Source organism: Lepeophtheirus salmonis, chromosome Z (assembly GCF_016086655.4).
Source record: "Lepeophtheirus salmonis chromosome Z, UVic_Lsal_1.4, whole genome shotgun sequence".
NCBI classification, from domain to species: domain Eukaryota; kingdom Metazoa; phylum Arthropoda; class Copepoda; order Siphonostomatoida; family Caligidae; genus Lepeophtheirus; species Lepeophtheirus salmonis.
Genome location: NC_092584.1, coordinates 2,135,885 through 2,143,833, shown reverse-complemented (window position 1 = coordinate 2,143,833; position 7,949 = coordinate 2,135,885). Strand labels below are relative to the sequence as shown.

The 7,949-nt window shown below is 33.6% G+C and overlaps 1 non-coding gene across 1 annotated transcript; it reads left to right on the top strand.

Annotated features, from left to right (window-relative positions):
* The first annotated feature begins 6,747 nt into the window (after nt 1–6,747).
* Nucleotides 6,748–6,820, top strand: TRNAV-UAC (transfer RNA valine (anticodon UAC)). The gene has a single exon. It is a non-coding gene; the product is annotated as a tRNA-Val (tRNA).
* Nucleotides 6,821–7,949: the final 1,129 nt, after the last annotated feature.

The window sequence follows — 7,949 nt, the reverse complement described above, 5'->3', positions numbered from 1 at the left end:
TGAGAAATGTCAAATACTGTATTTAACTATATTGTAAAGCAATATATCCTCCTTCACAATAAATAACAGCCTTCACAATGTATGCCTCGATACCACACGGCCATAACGGCAGCTCTGAGCATATCCAAATTTGGATGAGAGTTGCGTCAGTCATTCTTCTCCAAGATACCAGGTACTCCAAAGTCCAGTTGGTCGAGGTCAGGAATAAAATAGGGATATTTGGAGGCAGTCCCGTAGTTAACAATATTATGACTGCAGAAGTTTATAATTTAATAATAGCTACTAAAAAAATAATATTACTCTATGCCTCATTCACCAGAGGGCACTTTAGTCGTCTCTAGGGCCAACCTGCAGCTACACACGCTTGATACTACATCCAAAACGCTTGGGAGATTTGATAAATTTGACTACATTTCTATTTTTAGAGTCTAAAAAAATAAAAATGTTGATATAGCTGCAGCCTAATAGCTTAAAAAGATATATTTTAGTTGACGAAATATTAAAACTAAACGTGAGAGCAGGTCGGACTGGAGGCGGACACAGAAACTCGGTACAAACCACCAGTAGCTTCTGCTCTGTTCAAGAAGCTGCGGCGCTGATCTCTGAGCAGCTGTGACCAGAGAGACTCTGTGTTTTCACTGTTTCAACTGTTAAGAAGCAGTCAGTCACTGATCGGCTGCTTCACGTGAACGAGCTCTGATCTCACTGTGTGCGTCTCTCTGGTCGAGTGAGCGGGGCCCCGTGGCCTGTGTGTGCGCGCGCTGTCTGGGAGAACAGCCACGCACAAGCACGCACGCACGCACGCATAGTGCATGTGCGCGTGGCTGTGTGCAACATTATAATCCACCTCCAGTGTTGTTGGGGTCGCCAGTCTCTGGCACCGTTATTTTGGGGGTCGCAGGCTGAAAAGTTTGGGAACCCCTGTTTTAGACCATGAATATGATATACATCTGGAATTACACTATATCAAGTGTAGGCAACCTTTGAGACATGGAGTACCAACTTCAACCATTCTAATCAATGAGTCTGCCCCTATCAACAATAATGGTAAAAACCCACAAAAACTACGGGAATATGTTCTAATTTACACGTGCCAATGAATATGTATCCGCGTGTCAGCAGTGACACGCGTGCCCTAGGTTGTTGATCCCTGCTATATATGAACATATGTACCATGTGTATATGATCGATGCTACATCCAAACTCCTGTAAAATATTATTTATATAATTTTTATTTCTTAAATTAAAAATATGAATGAGATTTCTTTTTAAATATCCTTACTTATTTTTGTAATCGCTGTGTCCCACTTAAGTTTTGTCCAATTGTCTCAACTCACTGAATATTCAAATTCCTTGAGTCTAACTACTACATAGTTTAGTTCTGCAAAGGAAATAGGCCTCGTATCGAATACATTATTAGAACGAAGGGCATATATATAGAATAGAAGTTATGACAGGAGCTATTTTCAGCTGATATTGTTGCATAAATGTCCTCACAAAGTCTGTTATTTCAATTCTAGTCCTAAATAGTTTAAAAAAATATAATTAAATGAGTAACATTGGATTAGATCAATCCTGTTTAACATCTTGGCTCACTTAGAGAGTGTTAAAAAATAATGGTTGGAGCTTAAGAAAAAAAGTAAAACATGCTCGTGATTTACATCACTATACATCCTTTTTGTTATTATTACAAAGGTGTTGTTGAAAACGAAAGAAAAAGATTGTATAAGAATGATAAGATGAAAAAGAATAATAAAAACAAGATCAACTCAGGGCCCCCCTTCCCTCCCTCATAAAGAAATAGAGGGGGTAGGAAACTGGTGGCGAAGACATAGAAAAAATGATCTTTGAACCTTTTTCTTATTCTATGTTTTATATTATTACGATTATTTATTTCTCTCTCCTTCCTCCGTATTCCCATTCCTACCATCAGAGCTTAAAAGAAACGCAGCAAAAGTGGGGAGTTGAACTCCGCATAGAGTCAAAGAATAAATAAAATATTGAATAACATAGCACTACGCACATACCATACATTAAGAGTTATTCTATATCAAAAGTATATTCTTTGAATTTACATTTCCTAAGCTAATTTTATAGCCATGAAAAATCGTTTTTCTTTTACCAGAATTTTAAATAATATATCATTGGAGTTGTAGGAAAAAAAAAGAGAAATCAAAATTTATTATGCCACTTTGACAATTTGAAGACTGTGAAGGAAAGGAACAGATTAGCTCATTTGACGTTTGATTATGGGACATTCACAAAGTACGTAGTCACTGAAGCGGAGAGGAAAAGGGATCCCTGCTTAAAATGGTGTCCAAAAAGCTCGCCTTTGGAAAGTTTGTCATGGGATTACACGCCCTGGAAAATTGTGTCTTTGATCAATCCCCCATTGCAGAAGAATCCCCTTCATTTATTAAATATAACTTATATAATCTCAATTATGAAATGACAAAATGAGTTCGAACCAGGGACAAAAAAAAGCAATATTAATTTATATTAAAAAGTATTGAATAAAAGCAACATAAACAAACACATTAGTAATTCCTTAGAAACATCGCTAGAAGTGTATAAAATATGTCCTAGAGTACGGGAGTGGTACTTTTTTAGTTGACAATCTGAAAAGGGATTTTTATTAAAAATCTGTTGTCATTACTATCTATTTTATGAAGACATAAAGATCTAAGCGTAAAGTAACTACATGTGCGTGTGACAAAGAGTAATGATGATTGTTTGCTCCGGATTTATAACTAGTGCTCTGTCCATTCTTATTTATTAGGTTTAGTCCAGTCCAATCCTTTGGATCCGTCCTTAAGACTGTCAGTTTTTAGGATTGCCAGTACTACAACATCTTCAAAAATCCAAAATAACGTTTAGATTTAGGACTGAACTTTATAAATTTGAAGGACTGATATGCGACATAGCCAAGACTGAAATTGGCCGGACCAAGACTTAACTGGATGAAACTGAAGTCTTTAGTTCGAACTAAGGACCGAGACAACACTAGTTATAAGTATAATTCCTTGTTGGACTTGGAGTAGAATTGAGGATCAACATTGGAGTAATTACATCCTATATGTCCTTAAATATGTAGTCAGAATTGAAGACACAATATCTATCAGATATATAGCAAATAATTGACCTCATTATTTTAACTAGTAAATTATACATTAAATTCCTCTGACTTCAATATAACAAATGATGTATCTAAATGCCATTTTAAACGTTAGTTTCCTGAGTTCGATACGTCTAAGTTTCCAATTTGGTAAAATAAAAGTTCAAATGAAATACTTTTGTGATTATCATATCTTATAAGTAGTAATTTAGCTCACTTTATATCCACGTAAAGTAACTCATGGCAATATACCTCATAAAGATACAGATCCGATTTTTTTTTGTACTTTTTAGAGAAGGGATCCCATTTACTCAAGCTCGTAGAGTAAATAACCAAACAACCAAATAAATAAATAATATAATCCCTGTGTGTATTTTTGCCAATCTGGAACATGAAATAACAAGATCCTTCAACAACAAGAAGTAGGAAAAATGTTGGACTTAAATAAACAATGCGTTTATTTACTTAGTTTGAGCAACGTAAATCAATAAATAATTGAAGAGATTTGCAGCCAAAACACCTTCATATGCTCCTCCTTAATCCAACTTTCCCATGCTCTATGCCCAAATAACCTTGAGGCAATCGTTAATACTATTCATAAATGTGTCAAGGGATTACAATAAACACTTCTCAAAGACACGTTAACGACGTAGATAAATAGTTGCGAGGATGACCAGGAGCGTGGGAAATGAGGCTCTTAGTGTCATGGCCTAAATATGGTATATGTGGCTATGGAATTTGTATTAAAGTGTGATGAGGAGGCAGGAGTGAGACATATGGTACACCTGAATTAAGACCTTAGTTAATATCAGCTGTCTCTTATATGATTTTTGGTGGGAGAACATGATTGACTATTTTGAAGAATATAGCTTTTAAATTATAATTATTACACATATTTAAATTCATTTTTCAATCAATTTACACAAATATAGGTGAACATTAGTGATGTGCACATTGGTCCCCACAGACCATAGCAACTCTGAGGTCGAAGGTCAAACGTCATACAGTGTACAATGTCAGATAATAAAATTAAAACTATTAAAACAATAGTTCCTGGACTCAAGACATTTGGTTCTCCCATTGCCCTCGTACGAATCCGTTAAACTTTTCAATATTGTGGTACATTGAGCCAAAAGCCTGTCGAGTTCAGCACAGCAACATTATAAATATCAAAGTATTTGTGGACTCCATAGTTTTGATACATGTTGTTTGAACCTGTAAATTGTTTTTAAATATTTTGTCGAAATCCACGTTTAGCGCACCTAATTTTTTTTTATTTTTTTTCATTTTCAGGAAGGAAACACCAAAATTTGTTTATTTTATTTTCTCAATTTGCTCCTTAAAGTAGGTCTAACAAGAATGGTAATTAAAAATAAATATTTCAAATCTTCAATGCCGAAATAATTAACTTCTGTTTCTTTTCAAAATTTTAACTGGATGTGTGGCCTAAGGATGATAATAAATGGAAATGACTTTTTGCCTGTTTTTTTTTTTTTTTTCTTGCAACATGACAACTTTTCCGTACTAGTTCTAACCGAAATTCGAATAAAGTGAAAATCTAACCACCCTACTGTATAATCAAATTGTACAAAATTCAAAACTTTGACACAATTTGTACCTACATACTATTTATGTATAAAGTTTCTTAAATCTTACATGAAACAAAACAAAAAATAAACTCTCTAGAAAATGGCAAAACTTCTTTGCTTTTACAAATCTTCAAAATTTATTTATGATGTTAAGTATTAATGCCGGAAATAAAATAAAATAACTTTTAAATGAGTTTTATGAGCTCCTATGGATTTTGTGTTGGATCCCTGTGAGTAAAAACGTTTCAAATAATGTTTTAATCCTCCTCAAAATAACAAAATAGTTTTCCTAAATTATATGGGACATGAAAGTAAATCACAAACTAATCCCTTGGAAAATCCTGTACATAAGTAGTTATTCAACTCATGGGACTAAATTTTTTGGAAAGAATGTTGAATACATAATAAGTGAGTATTTGTGCGTGGAGGAGGGGGTCAGGGAACAGTTGCAATTTTTGTTTTTGTTTTTGGTTGAATTACAACAGTGCAAAATTGTGAGCTTTTTGAAAATGAACAACTGGAGTCAACTTTTACAAGAAGGAGTAAAATATTGAAGCTTTATTGCCGACTTCTTTGTTGATATAAGATTCTATTTTTCAAAATGATTTACTTTGGCTGCTACGATGGCCTCTTACATAATCCCAAATGCCTTGCAGCAATTCTTGATTAAGTCCTCAGACATCTCTTGACCCGATTGATTTTGATTGCTGTTGAAAGCAATTGCCGATGGTATTGTACATAAGATTCCTAGCCCAAATTCCTGACATACCTCCTTAAATTTCCATCCCTGACATTATGAGCCATTTCGATGATGTCATTGTTCACATCCTCTATGATCCCAACTTTACTGCGTCTACCGCTGCGAAGTTACCATGTTTTTAATCTTGTAAACAAGACTCTAGGAGTGCTTTACAATCTTCATGCTCTACTCGACACGCACTTGGGCGTTGAGCATATCAGACATCCTTTTGCCTCCATGATGACAACTGCTGGTTTTTGAAAGTTTATTTTTTATTAACTGGATGAGTCCCTACTTTTAATAATACATATACTATTTAAAAAAATATATCCCAAAGTTATTCAAATTAATTTAAAGTCATGGCCACTATTTTACATCCCACACTATAAGACCTGGTTTGACCACTACACACAAAAATTCAATATGAGGACTGAGGCATAGTGTTGTGTCAGTCCGTATTTATTCGGTTTAGTACCATTTTAAGACTGTTCTTTACAACAGTCAGTTGATAATACTGTCAGTTGCCATTGTGGATGCAGACCTCAGACATGGCATCCCAGTGCTGGTTGACGGTTCCTTGACGTTTTCGATATTTTGGGGGACAGACGGTGCAGGCCTTATACACAACATGCATCTAAAAAGAGAAGTCCAATAGAGTTGACATCTGGTTTGTAAGAGGGCCCCATTTGCCAAAAAGGCAAGTTGTCATCCAACCACTTCTGTGTCTTTTTGGAGGTGTGTCACGGTATACCAACTGCTGGAACACCACACTAATATCCAGGCCCATATTTGAGATCCACAGCTGATTTGCAACCTCCGTTGGTTTATTGCAAGAGTCCAAAAGTGCCCAAACCGAAATTTGTTGGTCACGTTCAGGTTGCATTTTCTGGATTTCCAAAACATATAGGAAGATCTAGTTTATTTTTTACTCTTTCATTTTTTGTTTTTTTGATTTTTGTTTATTTTCTAGGATGATGGAAAAGTTTTTTGTCAATTGATTTTTCATCATTAGCAATTTAGTAACATTAAATTTCAAAACAAATGCTTCATCAACACGATTGTTTAAAATCATTTAATTCATACCAAGAGTAAATATTTCATAAAATATGTTAAAATAAATTGTAAACATTTGATAAATTAATAAAATTGTAATATTTATTTATTATCTTGAAATAGGTTCTGTAGTGTTTAAACACGATTATTTAAAATTATTTAATTCATAACTACAGTACATATTTCAAAAAATATGTTTAAATAAATTGAAACTATTACAAAATTTATTAAATTTGAGAGATTGATAGATAGGTTTCGTAGTGTAGTGGTTATCACGTCTGCTTTACACGCAGAAGGTCCCCGGTTCGAGCCCGGGCGGAACCAGATAGTTTCAAATATTTTTTTTGGAAAAAAAAATAGAAATAATAAATTAATATTTATAAATTATGTTTGCACTCTTTAACCAAATATTATTAAATAAAAATAATAAATCCTTGGAAGGTGATGCAAATTCTGTTTAGACTAAAAAAAATTTATCGTATCATAAATAGTTATAAAGTGACTGATTCTACTAGAAGTGGAGACAAATAATGTTTCTAAAATAAAATGAACTCTAGTTAACATCACAAGTTATATGAACAAATCCAAACAGTTACAACACTTAGGCAATAATTGACTGAATGTTAGTTGGGTTTGTTAGAAGATTATACAGGAAATTCTTATTCTTGGGAGTTGGTAGGGTATATCCAATCCCATAAATAAAAGAATATTCTTATTCAGGAAGAAAAAAAAATGATTTGTAAAAAAAAAATTAAACAAATAATTTTCCTAAACAACATCAATTGTTGAATTTTTTAGTCGTAGCAATTTTTTGCAATTTTTCAAAATATTAAAACCTAAAGCAATGCAATACCGAAAAAGAAATATATATAATTCTGCTCCTGTTCTTAGGGAAAGTAAAGTTTAAATGCTTCCTTCCTGTTTCCTTGGCTTGGAAGTTCTCCCTTAGGCATATTTTTGCAGAGGACTTGCAATTCTTGTCTATGTTTAATGTGAGGGCTCCTATCTATTTGTTCTCATAGACTCTATCCTTCTGTTTGATTGAACCCCATTCTATGCTCCCCTCAGAGGCATGTATTGGCCTCTGTGTTTACTTTATTGATATTTACTATCAATGAATGAATGAAGCCAATGGTATATTACCCTGTATGACAAGTATTTATGAAAAGATAATTTATATTAAGAATCAAACATTTCCATAATTTCAGAACACGATTTAATCATTCAGATACATTCCAAAGCAAGGCAGTAGTAAATATTTGAAGATTCATCAAATTAACACACAATTAATTTCTGCACAAAATTTCAAATAAACAATTGTATAACATCTAATGTCTTTTATAGCCTATTGTGATATTATATGCAATCATTTCATTGAATAGCCTCATCTCGTTAAAGCATAGATACGTATCATGCGGCATGGCAAACATAAGAACTGGAGTCATTATTTTAT